General features: G+C 47.3%; 1 protein-coding gene across 2 annotated transcripts in view; it reads right to left on the minus strand.

Annotated features, from left to right (window-relative positions):
• CIT (citron rho-interacting serine/threonine kinase) overlaps positions 1-20308 on the minus strand; it is a 1039445-nt gene that overhangs the window by 105677 nt on the left and 913460 nt on the right. The window lies entirely within an intron of this gene.

Genomic DNA, 20308 nt, shown 5'->3' on the forward strand with positions numbered 1-20308 from the left:
ATTTAATATAACTCTCTTTTTTTTTTTTTTTTTAAACAAACAAATATACGCAAATCATGTATATACACAAAGATATATACATATATATATACATATACATATATATATATATATATATATATACAGATAAATATACACAAATATCCATATATACAACCTCTATTGCAACCTTGAAGACCAAGAGGAGCGCACTCAAGGATTACTTGGTAAGACCAGAAAGGCAACGGGGAGGCGGGTGGGACCGTGAGGAATCCACAGGTAGCTAATGTATCCACCAGAAAAGTCGTTACCGAAGGTAAGTAACTCGTTCTTCTGATGGATACAACTACCTGTGGATTCCTCACCTAATGAATAGAGTCCCAAAGCAGTACCACGCCCGGTGCCTAAATGGTCAAACCAAGAAATCCTGCAGCACTGACCGTGCAAAATGGCCGTCCCTTCTAACCTCAGAATCCAAACAGTAATGTTTCGCAAAAGTGTGAAGGGACGACCAAGTTGCAGCCTTGCAGATGTCGACCACAGGAACACCTCTGGCCAAGGCCGAAGTGGCCGACTTAGCTCTGGTGGAATGAGCTCTAATGCCCTCAGGAGGATCCTTCTTTGCCAAAGAGTAACAGATTTTAATGCAAAGAACAACCCACCTGGATAGTGTTCTCTTGTGGACTGCCTTTCCTCTCCTCTTGCCCACGTATCCAATGAACAGCTGATCCTCCAGCCTGAAATCCTTTGTTCTATCAATAAAGAAGCTCAACGCCCTCTTTGGGTCCAGCCGGTGCAGTCTTTCTTCCTCTTTGGAAGGATGAGGCGGAGGATAGAACGTGGACAAAGTAATTGTCTGAGCCAAATGGAAAGGTGAAACAACCTTCGGGAGGAAAGCAGCCTTGGTCCTCAACACCACCTTATCCCCATAAAAAGTTGTATAAGGGGGCTTTACCGATAAGGCCTGCAACTCACTCACTCTCCTTGCAGATGTTATAGCTACCAGGAAGACTGTTTTTATAACCAAATACCTTAAGGGGCAAGAATGCATAGGTTCAAAAGGGGACCCCATAAGGAAAGTCAGGACCAGGGACAAATCCCATTGCGGCATAACAAATGGTTTTGGAGGATATTTATTTAGAAGACCTTTCAAGAATCTGATAAGAATAGGGGATTTAAACAACGATGGTTGGTCTGGAAGACATATGAAGGCTGACAAGGCCGATAAATAACCCTTAATGGTAGCCACTGCACAACCTTTCTGCGCTAGAGACAGAGCAAAAGACAAAACGTCCGACAGATGAGCATGTAAGGGATCAATCTGCCTCTCTCCACACCACATAACAAATTTAGACCACCTATTAGCGTAGATAGATTTAGTGGAGTGTCACCTGGCCGCTAATATAACATCCACTACATCAGGCGGGAGAGAGAAGGAACTCAGGTTGCCCCGTTCAATCTCCAGGCATGTAGGTGCAGACTCTGGAGGTTGGGGTGTAAAACCTGCCCCTGCGACTGCGAGAGGAGGTCTGCCCTGATAGGGAGACGGAGCAGAGGGCACATTGAGAGTTGGAGAAGGTCGGAGTACCACACCCTCCTTGGGCAATCCGGAGCTATTAAGATGACTTGGGCCCGGTCTTGGCGAATCTTCCTCAATACTCGAGGAATCAAGGGTATGGGAGGAAACGCGTAAAGCAACTGGCCATACCAGGTTATTTGAAACGCGTCCCCCAACGCTCCCTGCATCGGATACTGGAGGCTGCAGAATAACGGACAATGCGCGTTCTCCAGAGTGGCAAACAGATCTACCCGAGGAAACCCCCACCTTTGGAAGATTAAACGGACCTGATCTGGATGGAGACGCCACTCTTGGGAATCAGGAAATACCTTGAGTAACAACCTCGACCCCTTTCCTGCTCTGGGACCAACTCCACCGCGCCCTTTGAAAGGAGGACTTGTACCTCCTGTTCTAGCAACAGGAGGTGTTCTTCTGAACAATAAGATGGGCGGGCGGGATGAGGGGCGGGAACTCCCGAAAGGGAAGGGTGTAGCCTTTTCCCACAATACTGAGTACCCAAGTGTCCGTTGTAACAGTCTTCCATTTGCGGAGAAAATGCTGTAATCTTCCCCCTACAGGAGAGGAGTGAGTGGGAAATGGTGGAAGCCTAAGGTTGCTTCCCCTGCTGCACCCCTCCAGAGGATGAGGAAGAGGCAGAATGCTGCTGAGAGGCTCCTCTGGTGCGGGCCCTACCTCTCCCTCTAAAAGATCTATAGGGATGGGAAGAGGCAGGTTGCTGGTATCTCCCCCGAAAGGAAGAGGAGGAAGAGCCACGCCCAAATCCCCGAAACCTCCTGAAAAATCTGGAAGAGGCAGAGGAAGAAGGAGCTTGGAGCCCTAATGATTTAGCTGTGGCCCTGCTCTCCTTAAAACGTTCCAAGGCCGAATCTGCCTTGGCCCCAAACAGCTTGTCCCCATCAAAAGGGAGATCCAATAAGGTTGACTGTACATCCGCAGAAAACCCAGAGTTACGGAGCCAGGCCTGCCTCCTTGCCACCACAGTTGTGCCCATTGCTCTGGCCACCGAGTCGGTTGTGTCTAGCCCAGTCTGAATAATCTGGGTTGCGGCAGCCTGGGCATCTGAAACAACATCCAAAAGACCCTGGGGAAGCTCCGTAAATGATGAGGAAATGTCATCCATAAGAGCATGAATATATCTCCCCAGGATACAAGTTGCGTTGGTGGCCTTCAACGCCAGACTGCAGGACGAAAAAATCTTTTTGGACTGCGCATCCAGTTTCTTCGAGTCCCTGTCCCCAGGCACCGTCGGGAAAGAACCAGGCGCTGATTTGGATGAACAGGAGGCCTGCACCACCAAGCTCTCCGGTGTAGGGTGCCTAGAAAGAAAACCAGGGTCAGCTGGTGCAGCTCGATACCTCCTGGCTACGGCTCTGTGAACCGCTGGGGAAGATACTGGTCTCTTCCACACCTCTAGCACCGGATCCAGCAAAGCGTCATTAAATGGCAAGAGTGGCTCCGCCGCAGCTGAGGCCGGATGCAGCACCTCTGTCAAAATGTTCTGTTTTGCCTCTACCACCGGCAAAGGCAGGTCCAGAAAACTAGCCGCCTTCCGTACCACTGCGTGAAAGGAAGCAGCCTCCTCCATGTACTCCCCTGGAGACGAAAGAGCCCACTCAGGGGAAGTGTCCAGCCCACTGGCCGTCTCTAGACCATGCAGTCCATCACCCGAGTCCTCTAGTTCTCCTTCTTCCAGGACTCTCTGGTACTCCTGCTCCTCTAACAAACGGAGAGCACGTCTCCTTGAATGAAGCCTCTGCTCGATACGCGGAGTCGACAATGCCTCCGCCGAATTCGAAGATCAGCGCCGATCTTCAGAAGCCACCGACGCCGCGTCCGGCGCCACAGGTAACTTCGGCGCCGATGAAAGAGCACTCGGAGCGGATGGACCCACCGGAGTCATAGGACGAAATCCCGACGTCGACGGGATGGAAATCTCCGGGGCCATTCCTTCTGACGCCACCGGAGCGGCCACCGGCGCCGACAGCGGCGCCGAGCCCACGTTCCCAAAAGGGAGAAAGGGCATAAAGGGTGCCGGCCGTAGAGGCGCGGGATCACCCAATGAAAAGGCCAAAGGGCCAGCCGGAGCACCCCCTGGAGTCATCTGTTGGAAGATGGTATACATCGCATTTAGGAATGCGGTACTATCGGCTCCAGGGGTGGGAAAAGCCGGATACTGGGGTGCCTGTACTGGAGGCGACCCCGACGCCGGCCTCGACGTCTGCGACGCCGGAGACAACACCAGAGGTTGCACCACTTCTATCACTGACGCCTGTCCAGGTGAAGTCAGTGACGCCGGAGAGGGCAATGGCGTCGATGGATGCGGCGTGACCGTGGGACTGACCTCCCAAGTCCTCCGGCGCCGATCCGAAGACCTGGAACGAGTCTCCTTGCTTGAATGGCGCCGTGATTCTTTACGGCACCGGGAGTCTCGATGACGCCGATGCCTTGGCGAAGAAGACTTCTTACGAGGTTTTTCTTTTTTCGACTTCGCCCTAAACAACTTCGCCTCACGTTCCTTGAGGGCTTTTGGATTCATGTGCTGGCATGAATCGCAAGTCGAGACGTCGTGGTCGGAGCTCAAACACCAAAGGCAGTCGGAGTGAGGATCCGTAACTGACATCTTGCCTCCACACTCACGACAAGGCTTAAAACCCGACTTTCTTTGCGACATTATTACTGCAGCGAAGGACTACGCAGCAAACAATACACTGTAACCACGAAAGTAACAGTTGCTCCCTCGAAGATAACCGTTTCGAATGCACAGAAAAAAGGGAACTGACGTCGGCACGTCGTCGAGGACCTCTTATTGCCTGTATGACGTCAGACGGCGTCGCGTGGGCTGGAGTGACGTCCTCGTCGACGTGCAGAGACTAGTAAGAAGATTTCAGTCGAATGCTAGCGCCATGGGAGTATTCATTAGGTGAGGAATCCACAGGTAGTTGTATCCATCAGAAAGAGCTTTGCCTATGATAAGTAACTTGTTCTTCTGACTGACTTCTAACTATGGATTCCTCACTTTTTGAATAGATAGCAGAGCAGAGCAGTACCTATATAAAAAGGTGAGCCTGTGAATTGACTCAAATTAAAGAATCCTGCAGGACCAAGAAGGGAAAATGCCCTTCTCTGCTAACCAAGTTGTTCAGACAGTAGTACTTCATCAACGTATGGAATGACGTCCAGGTAGTTGCCTGGCAGATGTCCAGGACAGGAACTCTGTGTGCCAACTCTGTGGTAGCAGCTTAGGCCCTGGTGGAATGAGCTAAGAGTCATTCTGGAGGCAGCTTTTTGGCCAGTGCGTAGTAGATCTAGATGCTATTAAGAGATGGTACATTTCTGCACAGCCTTGCTTTTTTTTTTGCTCCAGGCAACTCCACAAAGAGCTGATCGTCAATGCAGTCTTCTTTGGTACAACAAATGTAAAAGTTCATTGTTCTTTGGAATCCGAGTGGTGAACTCCTTAAAGAGGTGAGGCAGATGATGGTTTGAATGACATGTAACAACTTCACTACTTTCATCAAGAAGGATGATTGCATCTACATAACCAATCTGCCTAGGAAAAAAATAAGCATATGGCAAGTTAACAGAGAGAGCCTGAAGCTCAATCACTTTCTGAGCCGGGAAGGTGTACAGGAGCCACAAGGTCCACCCTAGGCGGAAAGCATCTTCTAACGTGCGATGCCTTGCAAAGTCCAATGCATAGAACTACTAACATTACATGTTCTTTGTGGTGGCAAATAGATCGATGTAGGGTTCTCCCCAAGTGAAGAAGAGACATTGTGCCACTTCCAGAATCCACTGCCACTCATCATCCCACAGACGTAGGCGGCTGAGCTTTTATGCCCTTGCATTTAAAGATCCTGCCAGGAGGTTCACCAACAGGAAAATCCCTTGATTGTCCAACCGTTTCCAAAGGCACAGTGGCTCCTGGAACAGGGTCAAGGACCCCATTTTCCCATGCTTGTTGCAATACATTATGACTGCGGTGCTGTTTATAACCACTTGTACCAGTCTCCCTCTTGATGGATGAAAGGAAGGCTTTTGATGCCCAGAGGATGGTCCTCTACACCAGGAGATTGATAGTGAGCGCAGTCTCTGCTGGAGACCATGGGCCTCATTACGACCCCAGCCGGCGGCGGTATCCGCCAGAATACCGCTGCGCGGTCAAAAGACCGCCGTGGGTATTCTGGGTTTCCCGCTGGGCTGGCGGGCGACCGCCAAAAGGCCGCCCGCCAGCCCAGCGGGAAACACCCTTCCATGATGATGCCGGCTCCGAATGGAGCTGGCGGAGTGGAAGGGGTGCGACGGGTGCAGTTGCACCCGTCGCGAATTTCAGTGTCTGCTATGCAGACACTGAAATTCAAAGTGGGGCCCTCTTACGGGGGCCCCACGACACCCCACACCGCCATCCTCTTCCTGGCGGCCGAAACCGCCAGGAACAGGATGGCGGTATGGGGGTCGGAATCCCCATGGTGGCGCAGCAAGCTGCGCCGCCATGGAGGATTCCCCTGGGCAGCGGAAAGCCGGCGGTACACCGCCGACTTTCCGTTTCTGGCCGTGGCTGTACCGCCGCGGTCAGAATGCCCAAAGGAGCACCGCCAGCCTGTTGGTGGTGCTCCCGCGGACCACGGCCCTGGCGGTTTTTACCGCCAGGGTCGTAATGAGGCCCCATATCTCCACCTCTCCAAGGTGACCGCCCAAGCCCAGAAGTGGCATGTCAGTCACCAGTGCCAGCTCTGGGTGGGATAGAGAGGTGTCTGCCGCTGACCCACTTGTGGTCCAGCAAACACCACTGCAGATCTTTCGCAGTCTCCAATAAAATATGGACGTGGTTGGAGAGGTCTTCTTTATGTTGGGCACATTGAGCATATACCACTTGATGTGCTTTAACAGCAAGATGCAGCTGGCCATCAGTCCCGGCAGCCTCAGAGTTGATCTCAATGAAATCCAGGACAGAGGCTCAAAGATCGGGATCATAATCTCATTAACCTGAACTTTCCTTCCTGGCGCAAAGGTACAAATCTGAACCATTTCCAAAATACCTCCTAGTTGGGGTAGCTTCTGAGAAGGAGTAAGATGTGACTTCAGCAAGTTGTTAGTGAATCCCAAGAAGGCTTGAGGTGCGCCATAGTCTGAAGGTTGTTGATGACTCCCTGGGGCAAGCCCACCTTCAACAGCCAGTTGTCGAGGTAGGGGAAGACTGTGACCCCTGACTTCAAAAGACGTGCTGCCACATGTGGTAGCACCTGTGGGCATTCAGGATAGATATGTGGATAGACCTCAGTTCTCCTTTGGCATCAGGAAGTAGCAGGAGTAACAGATATGGCCCACATCTGATGCCGGCACCTTCTCAAAAGCCCCTTTGGCCAAAAGAACTTGCACTTTGTGCCGTAAAACCAACAGATGTTCCTCAGTCAGTTGTTCACCTCTTGGTGTCAAATTAGATTTTTTTTTTTTGTGCTCAGCGTGCCCCCTCCCCCCACCCCCCCCCCTTGTGATTCTGCAGTATCATTTGTGGGTGCGGGGGGGGGCAGGGGGGGGGGGCGGTGGGAATAGAAGGGTAGGGATGGCTAGAGGGGTGGCGAGCAAATGGGTCCTGTCAGCACATGGGGGGTTGCTTGCCTCCAGGGATCTGGCTCAGGGCCTGATCTTTGGCTTTGAGTGACATGGTTAGGCGTAGTTAGGTATGATAATAAAATATTACTGTACGTTTAAAAATACTTTTTAAACAAAAAAAATAGTTCACTGAAAAAATAAAGTGACATTATAGTTAGATATGGTTATAATATCTTACTTTACACAAAAAACCTGACAAATCCACTGAAAAAAACAAAGGTTAAAGTGATATTATAGTAAGGTGAAAATGTCAGTTAAAACATTACATTTTAAACTCAAAAACACTGAAAGTCAATAGTTATAGTTAAATGAAGTAACAATTACTGCACCCTCGCCATGCACTGCTTATTACTTTACATATTACTGTGGTACTGCACACACTACACCGTAATTTCTCAAAAGCTACTAAACAGATTTAAACCAAATTACAAAAAGCATGCTTTGGTATAATTTGTTTCATCCGTTTTAGCTGCAACATGGTCATAAAATGCCTATGTAAAATGCACCCTTTTTCTCGCCCCACGCTTGACAGATCACCCCGAAAGCTAACCGCAGATTCTTCTGCATGTCTGCAAACCGACACCAAAGCATTAACACCCTAGCTGGTGGATCTGTGGAATGGCTCACACTAAAAAATCCTGCAGGACTGCACAGGTGAACTTCAGTTCCCGTCGCACTTTGGCATCCAGGCAGCAGTGCTTCATAAATGGTGGTGCTGGTGCCCATGCTGCAGGCTGACAGGTGTTCAAAACAGGCACTACGCATGCCAGCACGGTGGTAGAAGCTTTGTCCCTGGTGGAATCACAGCTCTCTTGGAGGCTGTTTTGTTTTAGCTAATCCATAGCAAAGCTTAATATAAAGCTTAGTGCATCTGGCCATAGTCTATTTCTGTGCTGCCTTTCCTTTCTTTGTTCCAGAGAACCCAATGAAGAGCTGATCGTCCACTAAGTGTTGACTAGGGATATCAATGTAGCTTAGTGCTCTCTTTGGATCTAAGTGATGGAGTCTTTCCTTCTCATTAGATGGATGAAGTGGAGCAAAGAACACGGGCAAGGTAATAAATTGCCTGAGGTGGAAGAGCATGACAAATTTTGGAAGGAACGTCACCTTAGTCTGTAGCTCTGGCTAGTACGGGAAGAAGGTAGTGTACATAGCTGGGCAGAAAGCTTCTGTAGCTCACTCATGTGATGCACCGACATGATCACTATGAGGAACACAGCGATCAGGGTTTTTAGTCTCAGAGGGCAACTGTGCATCGGTTCAAATAGGGTGCATGTTAGAAGTGTGAGAACAAAATTAAAATCCTATTGGGCCATAACAAAATATTTTGGTGTAAACATGCAAATCAGCCCTTTTAAGAAATGCTTCACCACAGTTTATTTAAAGAGAGATGGCTGATCAGGTAAACACAGAAAGGCCAATAAGGCGACATATAACCTTTAACCGATGCCAAAGCAAGGCCTTGCTGGGCCAACAAAAGGGGGAAAAGAAGGTCGGCAGATAACTTGTCGTGCAGGAGCTGGAGATGCTAAAAGCAATGCATCAGAACAAACTTCTCCCAGTGTCCTTCATAGATGATTTTGATGGGCAGAGGCGTAGCTGCTAGAATGACATTTACTACTAAAGGAGAAAATTCAAAATCACTTACCTTTTACTGTTCAATATCGAAGTCTGGAGGTGTAAGTTGTGCAGGCTCATGTGCAGAACTGTTCCCTGAAGCTGCGACAGAAGGACCACCAGAAGAGACAGCTGGATTAAAGGGCAGATGTTCATGGCCAGAAGTTGTGTGTACCATACTCTCCTGGCCAAATATGAGGCAAAAAGGAAGACTTGGGCATGGTTGTATTTGATCTTCACAAGATTGGGCAGGAGAGGTAGAGGTGGGGAAGGCGAAAAGGAGTCAGGTGATTCAATCCACCACAAAGGAAGAATTGCCTTGGAAAAACCAATACCAAAGCTCCTTGGTGGTGGCGAAAATACAGAGACAGGGTTCTTCACCATTATCGGAAGGTTCTTTGTGCGACCTCAGTGTGCCCACCATTTGTAATCCCCTAGCTAAAGCCATCTGAATTTGTCCAACCTGGTGTTTTAAAATCATGCCAGTAATTGGATGACTAGGGAGATATCCTGATGACTCAGCCAATTCCAGAGGTGTTTTGCCTCTTGACAGAGGACTGATTCCACCTGCCTTGCTTGCTACAGTACTATATGGTGGTGATGTTGTCCGTAAGAACCTACATTCATTGTGCCTTGATGGATTGGAGGAAAGCTGCTAGTGCCAAGTGAATCACACACAACTCAAACAAGTTGATATAGTGGCGGGATTCTGCCAGAGTCTTCTGAACGCTACCTCTCCCAGATGTCTTCCCCCAACTTGGAAGGAGGAACAATGTATTTGTTGCACTTGTTAGTTCACGGTGGGGTAGGGAGATGGGTCTGCCAATGGTCCAACTGTAGTACAACAACCACCAATGCAGATCTTTTCCAGGCTCATCTGACACCCAAATGAAGTTCTAGAGGTTTTCCTTAGTTACAAGTTCACTAAGACTTCAGATCCCACTGTAGAGTGCACATGCCTACTGGTGTGGTCCATTAGCAGGATGGAGGAAGCCAAAAGATTAAGAAGCCTCAAAGCCACTCTCACGAGACCCAAGTCAAGTGTTGAAATATCAGGATCATAGCCTCTATGTCCAGGGACTTGTTGAGGTGGAGGGAAGGTTTGCAACAACACCGCAGGAGGGAATGGCACCAATGATAGGGAGCCTCCGAGTAAGAGTCAGTGTGACTTTGGCACATTACTGGAGAATGCCAGCAATAGCAAGAGAATGGTTGTCATCTGGATATGGTCCATGACTGGTTAAGGCGAGCTCACTTTTAGTAAGCAGTCACTGAGGTATGGACAGAATGGTATTCCCAACATCCGTAAGCAGGCAGCGACTTGCATCATCACTTTTGTAAACATCCGAGGGGCTATGATAAGGCCAAAGTGGAGCACTGAGAAATGAAAATGCTTGAGGCCTACTTGGAACTGTAGGTCGTTTTTGTGGGAATGCGTGATGGAGATGTAAAAATAGTCATACTGAAGGTCCAATGTGACCATGCCATCTCCTGGACTCAGGGCAGGCAGAACGTGGGACAGAGTGAACATCTTGAACTTCTCCTTTTTGAGGAACAAGTTCAGGGGGACAAGATCTAAAATAGGACAATATTCTTCATCCCTCTTTGGCACCAAAAAGTAACATGACTAACAGCCAATCCTGACTTCTGGTGCCAGCACTGTCTCGCTAGCTCTGTTCTCCAGGAGACCTTGAACTTCTAGTCAGAAAATGGACAAGTGGAAGTAGCTGTGGTGCAGGTGGCAAGTTTGGAGAGGAAGAATGGAGAGAAGGGTGTAGCCATGTTAGGCAAACAAAAGCACTCATCTGTACGATGCGAAGCCTTGCCACCTGTGGAGGGAGGTAATAACATCCTGCCTCTGACCAGGTGACAATGTGCTGTGAAGGAAAAAAAGATAAGTTACTTACCTTTAACTGTGGTTCTCCAGTATTGGTATCTTTCATAGACTCACATGCTTGAATCATTCCCCGTCATCGAAGTGGGAGTCCCACGGTACATAGAAAGCAGTAGAAAAAAATGTATTGTTTTTTTTTTCATTGTAGTCAATGGTAAAAACACATTCACAGCTTATTAGCGTCATTAAAACAGAGGCTCAGTCTCTCAGATTTTCCAGCACTAGCGATTTCAAGATAGAAACGAAAAAGGTGAGCCTCCATGGGGAGGAGGGTGGGACGCATGTGAATCTATGAAAGATACCAATACTGGAGAACCACAGTTACAGGTGAGTAACTTATCTTCTCCGGTATTGGGGTATATTTCATAGATTCACATGCTTGAATCAGAATAATCAGCAGTACAAGATGTTAACATCTATATCTATAAAAGAAACATCATTGTTTACGTATCTTATATATATATATATATATATATATATATATACATATATATATATATATATATATATATATATGTACACACACACACACTTTATCTATATATAAATATCAGTCTGGAAATATTAGCATATCGAGGATGGTGGGGAAAGAAGATTATTGGCTCACCTTATGCAAATAAATTATGCAAACCCGCTTGTCCTACCGCTGCATCCATCCTGTTAGCAGCATCCAGGCAGTAGTGTTGAGTAAAGGTGTGACTGCGAGTCCATGTTGTTGCTCTGCAAATCTGGTTTATAGGCACTCCTGCGAAGAGAGCTGCTGAAGTAGATACCGCTCTAGTGGAGTGGGCCTTGATGTTGGCTGTTAGCGGTCTTCCCGCTAGTTGGTGACAGAATTGTATGGCGGAGAAGATCCACTGGGCTATGGATTGCTTGGTAACAGCATTCTCTTTAGTGAGTTGACCATAGCTAATGAACAACTGATCAGCTTTACAAAAGCTGCTAGTCTTCTGAATGTAGAATTTCAGACACCGCTGGAGGCCTAGGGAATGTAGTGCTCAGGGTTTGGAAAGAAAGTCTTTAAAATCACTGGCTCGTTCAAATAAGAGTTCGAGGGAACTTTAAGAATGAATTTTGGATTAGTCCTCAGAATGACCATATCTGATTTCAATTGAAGAAAAGGTGGTGAGATTGTGAATGCCTGTATGTCACTAACCCTCTTTGAGGAAGTAAGTGCCAGAAGGAGTGCTGTCTTCCAAGAGAGAGATTTCAGGGCAGCTTTGTGAATAGGCTCGAAGGGATGCCTCATCAATTGGGACAGCACAATATTAAGATGCCAGGTAGGAGGAGGACGCTGAATCGGAGGAAACATCCTGAACATGCCTTTTATGAATTGCTTTATTATTCTGGATGACCATAAAGATGGCAAAACGGCAGTACAGGGTAAACGAGAGATGGCTGCTAGGTGAACTTTGATAGACGAATGGGAGGGACCTGATTTCGCTAATTACAAAAGATACAGAAGTATCTGCTCTGGAGAAGACTTTAGAGGGTGAATATTGAAGGTTTTGCACCATATGCAGAATCTTTTCCACTTGAGTCTGTACAACTTATTCGGACATTGGGCTCTGGCACAGGCGAGCACCTCTCGACAGTCTGAAGGAATAGCTAGACTGCGAAACTCATAGAATTCAGGAGCCAGGCCGATAATCGAAGAGAAGTCAGATTGGGATGACAGACCGGAGTCATCGTTAGCAAGTCTGGTGTTGGTCTCAATCGAATGTGAGGTTGCTCTGAGAGGAGTAGCAGCTCCGTGAACCAAAACTGCAGCAGCAATCTGGGAATGATCAATAGTAGTCGGCAAGGTTCTCTCTTCATCTTTTGAAGAAGTCTCGGGATGGGTTGGAGCTGGGGAAAAGCGTAGGCATAAATCCCTGACCATTTGATCAAAAGCACATTCCCCTTTGACCCCCTTCTGCGGTTGCCAGCTTGCAAAGTGTTGGCATTTTTTGTTCTCCCTTGTCGCAAACAGATCTAGACTGGGTTTGCACCATCGAAGAAAAAGGCTTAGAACCCAATGCCACAGCTCCTGTGCCTGAAGAGACAGCACCTGCGATCTTGTACCCTCCTGCTTGTTGAGGTAATGCATGACTGTGGTGTTGTCGGTTCTTATCAACACCGAGGAACCTCTGATCTTGGCGAGGAAGGCCTTCAGCGCCAGGAAGACAGCCTTTAATTGCAATATGTTGATGTGGAGTGCTGAGTCCTGTATGGACCATCTCCCTCTCACTGATAGGTCCTGTAAGTGTGCGTCCCATCACTCTATAGACGCATCCGTTATTAGATTGTGCACTGGTTTGTCCTTCAGGAAGGAGAGACCTTCTGAGATGAGAGGGGTGTTTTTTCACCAATTCGAGGCTTGTTTCGCTGGTATGGTTATTTGGACAATATAGTTCAAAGAACAGTTTATTTGTTTGCAAGGAATGCACTGAATGTCCAATTGTTGTTGAAGTGTTCTCATGTGAAGGCGACAGTTTGCTATCAAAGGAATGCACGAAGAGAGCATCCCCAGAAAAGATTTGTAAGTCCGACAGAAGTGGACTTTCTTCTGCTGAGACGGCTCGCTAGGTTTCGAAGTTTTTCGCGTCTGTCCTGAGAAGCAAAAGCTCTTGCTCGCTTCGTGTCCAAAACAGCCCCTAGAAAGGTGATGATGTTTGATAGATCTAGGTGAGACTTCGGGTAGTTGACTCTTAGTCCCAACGCCTTGAAGAGGGACAAGCATTTTTCTGTGTCTCTGGCCGCCGTTCGTTACTTTATTAAGCTAGTCGTCCAAGTATGTGAACACTTGGATTCCCAACTTCCTGAGGTAGGCTGCGACTGGGGCCAGAACCTTGGTGAAAACTCGTGGGACCGATCTGAGGCCAAATGGTAGCACTCTGAACTGGTAATGGGTGCCTGCAACCTTGAACGGTAGGAATATCCTGTGACTGGGATGAATAGGGATGTGAAAGTATGCGTCCTGGAGATCCAAGGACGTCAAGAAATCTCCTTGGTTGAGTAATCGTAGCACATCTTGGAGGGTGATCATACGAAACAATTGTTTTTTCAAGAATTTGTTCAGAGACCAAAGGTCTAAAATAGGTCACCAGTCTCCTGTCTTTTTTCATATGAGGAAGAAGCGAGAGTAGAAGCCTGTTCTCCTCTGAGCCTTCGGTACGATCTCTATTGCTTCCTTGTCTACCAAGATAGCAATCTGTACTAGATCTTTTAGATGGGCAGGTGGGGGTCCTCCTGGTGGCACTTCTGGAGGAGATTGATGTAACTCTAGTGTGTGTCCCTTGCTGACAAAATCGAGGACCCGTCGGTCTGATGTAATCTGGGACCATTGGTGGAAGAAGCTGGAAATTCTGCCCCCTATCAGAGTGCTGGGATTGGGGTTGGGTGCAGGCAACTAATGGAGGTCAGTGCTTTCTTGACGCGTCCTTGCCCTTATAAGAGGATTTCCCCCTTGTGTTTTGACGGAAGGATGCAAATGATGACTGCTGATAAGTGTGCGGCTGCTGCTGACCAATGGTGGTGCGAAATTGACTTTGGTAGGGCTGAGACTGCTGATACTGATATAATCCGCCCCGGTAAGAAGAAATCCCCCTTCCTCTTGCTCCTCGAAAGGGTTGCCTTTTAAATTGTAGCGTACCCAGGGATCTAGCTGTTTCTGTGTCTGCCTTAATCGATTGCAGGGCGACATCGACGTGCTTGCCGAATAATAGTTCTCCATCATAAGGCATATCTAGGATCCTCAGCTGCACTTCTGGCCAAAAAGATGTAGCTTTCAGCCACCCCTGACGTCTCAATACAGCAGCCCCGGCTAACTGGCGGAAACCTGTAGATGAGACATCAATAGCACAATCTATATTCTCTGCGGAGATCTTCTCACCTTCTTGAAGTATTTTATGCGGTTCAGCTCGATTATCTTCAGACAGGAGGTCGATGAACTGGGATATATCCGACCACATCAGATGGTCGTATCTTCCCAGGATTGCCAAGGAGTTTGCTGCTCTGACCCTGGTGGCCGCCATAGTTGAAAACATCTTCCCAATGGAATCTAACCGCTGCCCTTCTCTATCCGGAGGTGCAGCAAGTGGGGAAGACTGATTCCTGGACCTAAGCTGGGCTGCCTGAGATATCACCGAGTCTGGTTTAGGGTGACCAATTAAGCAGGCTGGTGCGTTGTCTGCCGCTTTGTATTTCTTGTCCAGCCTTGGCAGCAGCGCTGGGACTAAAGATGGGGTGTGCGTGACTAAGGCCCTCCTCCCACATAAAGTCAACAATCGGTATTGCTTGAAACGATTTCCTAGTGTCCTCTTTAAAATCATGGAGGAAAAAAATCCGACTGCTTAGATGTTATGGGCAGTTGGAACCTCTTTGCTGCTCTCTCCATTAAACTATGGAAACCACCAACGTCTTATGGTGGCGAATCAACCGGTGGTGGTGTACAAGGGGAAGCCGTCTGAGTTTGATACTTGTCCCATTCGTGGAGAAGCGATTCTGTGTCCTGTATCTCGCCCTCTTCTTGTTCGTCATCTGACGAGGGTGGATCGTTATCCTGACCTGACGATGGGACTGGAATAGGTACTGCAGACTCTGATGGCTGATTAGGAGGGTTCAACGGTATGGGCGGAGGTTGTACAGGAGTGGGCAAACCTGGTGGAGGGAACCTAGAATAATAATCCTGCATCATATGTTGAAGGTTGGCAATCAATGATACTGGCATTTGGATTGTTTGCTCTTGTTGCAACTCTGTAGCTCCTGGTTGCCTCTGCTCCTGCAACGAGTGTTGTATCTATAGCTGTTCACTATATGTGCGAAGGGAAACAGACCATCGTCCGAGTATACAGCTTGTCATCATCAAAAAGATGTTGTGGAGGTGCCGGCGATACCTTACTAGGTGACGTATGAAAGAAAAAAGAGTCTGTTGACTGGACTTTCGTCTTATTGCCAGAATTCTCAAAGGCAAGAAAGAAGATCCTTCAGCCTCTATAGGTGTGGACTCAGAAATCTGACCCGTTGATGGTGTGGTCGTCTCTGGTGTAGTCTTCGACGGTGGTGCTGTCAACGGTGGGAACACTGAAGAAGATCTTCGTGTTGTTGTTGATACTGCCGTCAGTGGAACTGTCGTCGATGAAGTTCTTTGCAGCTTACTCGTAGACGATGTTGTTGACGGTGTGCGCGTCGACGATAGAGATCTTACTTTCTTCTCCGTCGACGGTCTCTTTAAAATCTTTATAGCTTGGGTAGCTGAAGAGCCATACTTCAGACTCACCAATGTTCTAGTTGTTGATGACAACGGTGATGAAGTTATGATCATGGGCGACGATGGAGCTGTAAATGTTGCCGTCGCCATCGACGATGCCGTCGATGATGTTGTGATCTTAGATGCAGACGATGGCAGGAAGCTTGATGATTTCTTTATCTTCTTGGAGGTGGTAGCTGGAGGGGACGGCTCAGAGCGAACCTTACCACCATGTTCTCTTGAATTTGAGGGATATTCATCAGCTCTTTCCTTGAAATAATGTGGTCTCTTGGCTGACTCACTGGTTTTGGGAGAAAAACTCTCCACAGATCTCTTCCTCTTCTTTGAAGCCACTGAGGTATCACTATCTTCCTCCTCGGAGAGAGAGACTCTCTGGAATTACGTTTCTGGAGCCAAAGAAGGAGCCTGGCTTCTCTATCTCTGAGAGTCTTGCTGGGAAATGTTCTACAGATCTTGCAATCTTTCACCTTATGCTCTGGGTGAAGACAGTATATGCAGTCCTTGTGGGGGTCCTCGCAAAGAAGCCTTAGCTTACCACAGGTGCTGCAAGGTCTAAATAAACCTTTCTCAGCTGTAGACATGCTGACAAAGTACAGCTGATAAGTTAGAATGAAATATCTGGAAATAATCTCCTGATGAGAAGGGTAAACTGAGCAGAGCTCAGGGAGACTCCCTTAGACATGACGTGCGGTAGAAAATCTGAGAGACTGAGCCTCTGTGCTGAGGGTTCTAATGGGGTGGTCTCGCCTGATTGGCTGGACTTAGGGTCTTTTCTATTGAAGCTAATAAGCTATGAAATTGAATGTGTTTTTACCATTGACTACAATGAAGAAAAAAAAAAAACATTTTCTACTGCTTTTTATGTACCGTGGGACTCCCACTTCGACATTGGGGAATGATTTAAGCATGTGAATCTATGAAAGATACCCCAATACTGGAGAAACTAAGGTTTTTGATGGGGATAGGTGTGGTAGGGCCTATTAAGTAGTTTATTACCCATGGGGGATTGGAAATTGACTGCAAGATTCCCTACTCCTGCTCTGAATGGACTGGGAGGACTCTTGTTGCTAAGGCAAAGTCTGATGTGGCCTCTGCTTTGAGCCCCTTTTGAAGCATCAAAGGGAACAGTACTGCTGGGGAAACTACTGTATGGGTGGTGCCAGGTTGAGGGAGTGCACTGTTGCAGCCTGCCTTTGAAGCCCTCCAATGCCGTATCTGCCTTGTCTCCAAAGAAATAGGTGCCATCAAAGGGCATGTCTATGAGTAATTGTTAGATGTTACTGAAGAATCCTGTAGAGCATATCCAGGTGTGGTGTTTAAGCACCACGCAGGTACCAAATGCGCTACCCAGTCGGTGGTCTCTAGGCCCGATCTGATAACTTATTTTGCTGCATCCTGGCCATCCTGAACGGTCTGTTTAAGGTTGGCTAGAAGTTCGCTGGCAAGATGTCAGACATCATGTCCCATGAGACAACTTGAGTTGATGGATCTTAGGGCAAGACTAGAAGACAATATGCTTTAGCCAAAGGTCTGCATCCATTCCTACCTTTCACCTGGCTGAGCGGTTGGAAATGTGTTGGGATTCAGTCTGCTGGTGGTGGCCTGAATTACCAGTATCTTAGGTGTTGGATGGTGGAGGAGGAAAGATGGGTCCCACTGAGCCAAACTAATAGCCTGGCTATTTGGCAGATAACATGAGTGAATGATCCTGGTTGTGCACGGACGCCGGAAAATATGTCTTCATCAAGGCCTCTTTGAAAGTTAGAAGGGACTGTTTAGAAGCCTTGGCTTCTGTACCTCTGTGAGCACAGATATATTCAATTTCACTGAGTGAATTTTGAGGTCAGTAACTTCAGCTGCTCCCGATAACCATGGCAAACAAGGCAGACTCTTCCGTAGAGAGCCTAGGTGGAGAGTTTAGGACGGTGTCTGGTAATGTGTCAAGGCCACAGGCCTCTTCCAGGCCAGGACAGAGTTCTGTTGTCATGTAACTGTGAGGTGTCATCACCATCTCTGTCTGGTGGGGTCCGAGAATCTCTAATTTATGGTAAGCATAGCTAAAGCAGATTGAGTTTCTGGGTGGCATCGAGGTGCACATGAATTTGGCTGAGGTCACTTTGGATTTGCTTCAGAGTCCAAAAAGTCCAGAAGCTCTTCGTCTGCCATTGGCGAAGTCAACCTGTGGGGCCACAGAGCAGGTTTTGGAGCCGTAGGGAAGTCTGAGTAAGCAATTATTTTGTAGTGGCATAGTTGGTGTCTGGGTGGATCCGTTGGCTGTAACTTGACTGTAGGCCTCCTTGGTTTCTGGGGCCTAGACACTCTAGAGTGATCTGATGGGATTACTGAATATGCGCAGCATGGCCTTTTTGAAGGCCTCAATCTGCTGCTGTATAGCAGATGGACCTGGAAATTCAGACGGCATACGGATCAGGGTGGGGTTCAGTTTCAAGGTAGGAAACACAGATCATGACCTGAAGGTACCCTGATGTCCGCTTGGCTTCTAGAGAGAGTGGTGTGAAGGCAGGTAGCCATGTTTGGTCTTTTACTTAGATTTACCTGAGGCTTGGAATGCAGTGACAATCTCCCTAATGAACAAGAGAGCATTGCAGCTTCGCTGAGAGTTCCCACAGTACACTGCAATGTAGAGCTTGGCTGATGCACAACTTCCAGTTTTATGGAGTCCAGGCACCATAAACCTTGAGAGATTCCATCACTGACATCTGTTAGTGCAATCCTGGCAGGGTTTAAAATCTGTTTAATATAAGGAGGCACATCCATTACACACTGGAAAGTTGTGAAAAAAGGGGTCTGTCAAATGACACAGATCAAGAGCGTGAGCTCCAGATCCGAGTCCAAAGACATGGAAAGAAAGGAACTGATGTTGACGCAGGGAGGTGGCAGTTGTATTGTGGCACCAATGTCACTTATGGAGCTGACAGAACCGAAGGATGCCACCTATGGGTGCATAGGCATTTGCAGAGGAAAAAGTCTCCAGATCCAATCTGGCACCTAGAGGTATTCACAAGGTGAAGAACTTGTGTTAGAAGAATCCATTAGAAAAGAAGTGTCTTGTGTAGAATAGGAGAAATAACCAAATTTGTAAGTAGGAAGCTGCAACAGAAAGAGTAAGTTTTATAGGGCTTCAAAACTTTAGAAGGAAGTCTGTTAGCCCACAGCCCATCAACCAGCTGATCCACATAAACTAATAAACCAACATTAGAGGCACGCACTTTTAAACACTGTGCTAAAACAGACGGCCTACCCTGCAGTACCCAACTTCAACAAATTATAATGTATGTGAAAGGAACAGACAGGAATGGGGTCTGACAACAGGCAACCTAAAGATTAAAGGAGAGCCATGTAAAGACTTCAAAAAATGTGCAACATTGACAATTTTGCACCTGTTATGTTTTAGGCACCCAGTAAGGAATCACAGATTAAGGAAAATTATTATTTATCTTTACTCAGGCTTCTCTTGTTTGCCTTGTTGACTAATAATCTTTCCCTTTCTGCTACAAAACATCAAACTCAAGTTTGATAAGTATGCAGTAAAGCAAATAAATGGTTGGTGCATCTTCATTTTATGATTTGCAGGTCTTGCTAATCTTGGACTTACCCACCCTGGTAAAAGCACCTCACTGCCCTCCATCTTGAAATGAGTGAAAAAGGTAGGAATGCTGAAGCAGATTGAAGGTTTGATGTAAGAAAGAGAAGTATGAAGAAGAGTGGTTACTGGTCTTACGTCGGAGATGCTATGAAACTGCTGAGAAGACAGGCCTGTACCCTGAGATAGATCAATGTGTAAATCCATATGAAGTGCATAAAGACTTGGAATGACATAGTCCAGAAGACTACCATGTTCTCAAAAATCTAATCTGTATGTCATCCGCACCCTACTTATTCCCCCCACACCCTCCAAAAAAAGACTTGGTCAATCAAATGACACATACGAGAGTTTAGACCAAATATCCAATGAATTATTACAAAGTCAAGTCAAACCTTTAAAGCCCTGAGTTGGCTAGTGTCCGGTCCTGAGGAAATCATAGGGTTTGCTGCCACCAGCTAATCGTGGGCGAGCTTTACCGCTGACAATCTCACCTTTTAGGAGAGAAAAATATCATTCTGGGCACCTCCCTAATTTTGTGAAGCCTCTGGGATACCATCACCAAAACAGAAACCATCTCAGTTTCTTATTGGGACCGTATAAATTGCAATGTAATAATTTGTTTCACCAATAGTTCCACAACCTGAGGCAAATACACAAAGAGAAAGTTGCCTAGAGCCACACAATGCTATCCAACAATTTAACTGCCTGAAATATGCACAAAACATATTTCCACTGATGTCCAACAAGAGTTTTCTTGTGGTCTTTCTT

This window comes from Pleurodeles waltl, chromosome 11 (assembly GCF_031143425.1).
Source record: "Pleurodeles waltl isolate 20211129_DDA chromosome 11, aPleWal1.hap1.20221129, whole genome shotgun sequence".
Classification (NCBI taxonomy): Eukaryota; Metazoa; Chordata; class Amphibia; order Caudata; family Salamandridae; genus Pleurodeles; species Pleurodeles waltl.